At 38.2% G+C, this 5,371-nt stretch overlaps 1 long non-coding RNA gene across 1 annotated transcript; it reads left to right on the top strand.

Moving 5' to 3' along the window:
* Positions 1 to 269: 269 nt before the first annotated feature.
* On the top strand, positions 270 to 1,982 carry LOC146646066 (uncharacterized). Its single transcript, XR_014908706.1, has 3 exons — positions 270 to 619; positions 905 to 1,080; positions 1,431 to 1,982. It is a non-coding gene; the product is annotated as an uncharacterized LOC146646066 (long non-coding RNA).
* Positions 1,983 to 5,371: the final 3,389 nt, after the last annotated feature.

Here is a 5,371-nt window from a genome sequence, read left to right as displayed (position 1 = left end):
GGGGGATGGAGTGGAGGGGCGTCATTTCCCGTTAGCTTTTGTGGTGCTGGTCTTTCTGAAAAGGCCCCAGCTGAATTGGACCTATTGGCCAACAAACAGAGGAGCTGTTCCCACAGAGCACCAAGAGGGGACAATACAGACCCCCAACCAGGAGGAGGAGCGAACAGGAGGCAGGGGGAGACCGGCATAATTTAGGGAGGACAAGCAGGAGATGACTGAAATAGGAGACCATAAAAGAGGAGAGAAACAACAAACATGTGGAACTGGTGAAAAGTGGACAAAAGATGAGGAAACAGAAGAGAGGGAAAAGAGGAATGTAGGAAGGAAACACAGAGGGCCAAAGAGTAGGGGAGGGCGAAGAAGGAAATAAGGAGGAAAAAACACGAGGTGAAAGGTGGGAAGTGAAAAAGAAATGAGAATCAGAGGAGGTTCAATAAGGATACAAGGAAGTGAGGAAGAAACCTTAAAAGAGGCTATGAGGGAGAAGCAAAGAGACAATGAAAGAGGAAAAGAAGAGAACACAGGGAAAGGGAGGAGGGAATGAGGGACAAGGAAAAACACAAAAAAGGAGAGTAAAAAGGACAGAAAAGAAGGTGTGTAAGAGGAGACATGATTAAAGGTAAAGGATGTGAAAGGAGATCTAAATGGTGTCAGCTCGAGACTCCTATCAAATGGAGAGACCTCCACTTTCTTATTCTCATTCTCTTCCTGTCCTCATTTCAGAGCTCTCCACCTCTCATTCCTTGAATCCTTCTTCTACTCATACTCACTTTGTGTCCATTTTTATCATCTTTCATCAGTCCTCCACTTTTTCGCATTTTTAAGTAGTTTAAAATGCCTTTTTTCTTTAGTGGGATATTTCATAACTTTGTTTTGAAACTTTTTTACTCACTTCTTCCAACAGACATTAGTAAGCTGATTCCTACCAGTGAGGAACAAAAGGTGCTGGACTCCTGCCTGATGGTCACCCCATCGCTCATCATCCTCTAGAGGGTGGCAGGTGTTCAGGACTATAGTGAAGGCCTAAGGCCCTTGCTGAGTTGCTGGTTGTCAAACTGAAGATCTACAGATGCTTCCTCTGTGAGTGTTGATGGAAAGTTGTGTAAGAGACCAGTAAAATGGTTTACTTATTATTCAGACAAAAGACCCTTTCAGACACAGAGAGCTGGAGAAACTATGACTGAGTACTCATTCCTGTAATATTCCTGCACTCAGGGTGCATTCATAGTTAGGGTATTGTAATCTGAATTCTCAGCAGATCATAAAAACAGCCAGGTACACCGATGTCCGCTCACTGACTTATGATGAAATTTACATGACTCTTTTCAAGAGGTCTTTAGTCGACCAGCAGATAGTAAAATCGAGGCTTTAATTTTGCATGTTTCAATTTAAAAAATATGGTTTGGGGTTGATCCATCCATCTCTTCTAGGTCAACATTGATGATGACCCCCAACCCCACCCCAGGAAATCAACCCTACCTTTTGTAATTAATGAAAAAAGTACATTGTTTTGGATAAAATGTTGATAGTTTTTGATGTGTGTCAGTTCAAATTGTAAAAAATAAAATAAAATAAAAAGTTACATATTCTGATATATAATATTCTGAATTTTGATACAGTAACCATTAACGTCGCCTCTGACAATGGCTTAGACCACATGGGGTTACTACTTATCCAAGTAGAAAAAAAATCAAATAGAAAGACGCCTCAAGTCAAGAACACACTAAAGGAGATAGGAATGTGGTTATTAAAGTCTGCAATCAAGAGATGTTGTTGTTAATAGAAATACAGTGGGGTTTTAGCAAGTTGAATATTAGTGGTTCCACACAAGATTAAACTTGCAAGAGAACATATAAAAGAGTCTGTTCAGTTTTTGAGGAAAAAAAAATCTTTGGATGGATGAAAGCTATATTAACTTGTACCAGAATGACAGGAAGACAAAAGTCTGAAGAATGCTAAAAAACAGATTAGACAGTGCATCACAGTGCAAAAGTTTGATGATCTCAAACCAAGAGACCCATGTTGTCATATACTTTTAGCTGACAAAACTGCAGGAAGAGAAAACCACAAACAAGCAACAACTGAAGACAGCTGCAGTAAAGACATTCCAGTAGACTTTGACCAGAGTGTTTAACACAGTTCTCGAGAGTAGGAGAGGATGCTTGGGAAATGGTGAATCACACTGGTACAGATTTTGAAGAACATGGGTGATATGCAGAACTGACTGCAAAATCCCTTAAAGAGGTATAGCATGACGTTATGTGAAAGAGTCCTGACAGGAAACAGGATTTAGGACAATGTACTTTAAGAGTTAGTATGAATGTAAAATATCTGCATTTATATGTCACAGCTCTCTCAAATTGAGATTTTTTTCTTAATATAAAAACATTAAAAAAGGATGCTGCTGTCTTTCATTTAACAACTGGGTGCCACAGTTAACAATAAATGCACAAGTTTTCTTTCAAAATATCGTATGGGATTCTCTTGCAAGGAAAAGTAACAAATGAGCTGATGTCAGCAGATCTAATTATTCGAACTGGTCTTATGCAGCAGAAGCAGAATGATTTGAAGAGATTGATGTTCACTAATTTAGCATTTATCCTTCAAAGGTAAAAACAGGGGCATGCTGAACCAGCACTTGTTACATTTTACACTGGCAGTTAAATTCTCAGCTTTAAAATCACAAAAGAAAAGTGCAGAAGGAGGGAATTTTAAAAAGAAAAGTTTTTCTATATATAGTGTAAAGTAAATTGTCAAAAGAAATTGACATTAGCCAGAGAAGTTTGGCTTTTTCTTGTCCCAATCATACCACTGTTTCTCCCCTCATCCCTTTTTGGGGAGATGTAACAACTGTAATCATTGGTTCAGTACAAAAACTCTTTTACTGTGATGAATGTCAAATTTTGCCAGATATAAATAAGGTATTGTTGCAGTCTTAAAATGTTCCAGTTTGTAAAGTGAAAAATTCCCAATGAGTTGAGCGTCACAGAGCCCACAATGCATGATTTAGACACCAGGTGGAAGAAGGAAAATCATCACCTTCAACAACATTTTGGAAACTGGCATTGTATATATACTGGTACGTTATCATTATAACACATTTAATATGTGTTGCTACGTTACAAACCTTAGTTATCTTGGCTTGTAGCTACATGGCAAAATAGCTGGAATCAAAGCACGATTTTGTGCTTTAGATTTTGAAAAAACAGCTTTTGAAATGTAACATTGTGATCCTGACTGGGTGACACTGTTGCACTTCAGGCACATATCTAACTGTTACATAGTTACATAGGTAATGCAAACAGCAACTTTATTCGTTTGTTTTAGGTAAACCAGCTTTTGGAACGCGACAGTGTGATCCTGACTGGGTACCATCATTATACCTTGGATACGCAGAAGTCTTTGTGGCTGCGGTTAATGGAAAACAAAGAGAATACAAGCTTCTGCATCTGCTGCTGCACTATAACACAAATTCTTGTAATGCGATATTATTTCATATTAAATGACAAAACTATTGCTAAACTACGCAGTTTAGCGCAACTATAATATATACATGTAGTATATTATTAAAATGCTATATTTAATATCAAGTCAAAGTTTATGCATTACAAGGTTGTCCACAATGATATGAGATCGAAATAAATAATTCAAAAAGGCAGAAATATTCAATACAGTATGAAAGAGTTAATAAAATAAAGTGTTTAGAGATTTTATTGCAAAAAATGCTCGTATGTATGTATCACAGAGTCATGGCTCTGTGACTGACACATGTAAATGTGACCTTGAGCTTGTAAGACATTTGTATTCTCACCATAAATGGTTTTTAAGAAAATATCATGGAACTCAAGCATCGGTAGCTCCTAAAAATAAAGTGACCATTCTTTGTGTTTATATGGATCAGCCCTTCGTAGTAATACTAGCCTTGTTGTTTACATAGCTTTTTTTCTGTATCGTGACATTCTGTTGATCTTCTCAGGGGTCATTTGGGTGCTTTTTCAGTTAATGTGTTCTCTTCCTTATCACCTATTAGTCTATCTTTGATTTGGATTTGGTGAACAAAGACATGGCGACGACTAGCCAAAATGGATTGCGATTCCCGAACTCAGTGGACAAAAACATTTCATCCCCATTAGTTACAGTCTTTAAAAGTCAGGCAGCCCTTTATCTGGTAATTTTGTGTTTGTTCATGGTGATTTGGCACATTTTGTGTTCATTTTGTATAGCTTCCCAGTCAGTTTCTGTTTCTTTATGGTGATTTTGCACCTCTTATCGATATCCTACATTTTTTGTTCCCTCGTGGACATTTTGTACTCTTTCTGGGGACATCTTGTGTTCTAGTTTGTTTTTATTTTGCAACTCTTTCTGGTCACTTTTTCTCTTTGTTGGAAATTTTGAATCCCATTTTGTGTTGCAAATCACTTCAGATTGTGTCCCCTTGAGCTTTTGCATTTGGCCAGTACACCTGTTTAGCAATCTATCAATCTCTTCTGCAAAAACTTTAATGGGAATCTCGACTTTGACTTAATTCACACACAAGTTTTGCAAAGAAGTAAACACGTTTCGGCTTTCAGCATGTTGTCGCACTGTACTGAAATAAATGGACTTCACTAGCAGGTTGGAAGGTAACAGAAAGAAAGATTTTCAATCTAAAAAGCTTTGGATAATGGTGCAAAAATAAACACTGAGATGGTCCTTTAAAGAACAAAGCTAGCTATTGCTGCAGTGTGGCAATTCAAAACTGCAAAATGACAGTGAGAGCCCCCAGAAGACAAATAGTATGAGTGTGCAGCTGAAAACAAGGTGACATTTGTTAGAGATCGTCTGATTGACGGCAACGAGTTTATTGTTGAGCAGCCAGTTGGACACACGGCTCTCACTAAAAACTTGGCTCACACAGAGACAGCTGTATTGGAAAATGCAGCTTGTGCCAACTGTGTTAATATCTGTGTTCTCTGTGGAGTTTCATTGAAGACGTGTTTGTGTGAATTTGTGCCCTACACCCCCGTCTGTAGGCGCACTCTGAGCCTTTCTGCTCCAAACAGCATCCAAACTCGCAGGCGGCTCGCTGCTGCTGAGGTGTAACACTGAGAACCAGAATAATCACGTCAACTGTTTCCTTTTATTGTAGCTGTTCAGAGTCTCCATGTTGAAATGTGTGGTGCAGAAACAGAGCCAGCAACTCCAAAAAATCCCTTTGTAGAGATTTAGGAAAACAAGGAGTCACACAAAACCAGCCTCTATCAGCTTTCCAGCATGTCAGATTTTTTACTTCTTTTAATTTAATTTTAAAAATTTTAATACGTGAAACATTCTAAAAATTTGTTCTCAATATGAGTGAAAGCAAACACAGGCAACCTGGAAGGACTATTCT

Source organism: Rhamphochromis longiceps, linkage group LG19 (assembly GCF_057381845.1).
Source record: "Rhamphochromis longiceps isolate RC_006_pf linkage group LG19, R_longiceps_female_GT1.1, whole genome shotgun sequence".
NCBI lineage: Eukaryota > Metazoa > Chordata > Actinopteri > Cichliformes > Cichlidae > Rhamphochromis > Rhamphochromis longiceps.
Note: the sequence above shows the minus strand (reverse complement) of the source record. Positions and strands in the feature narration are given on the sequence as shown.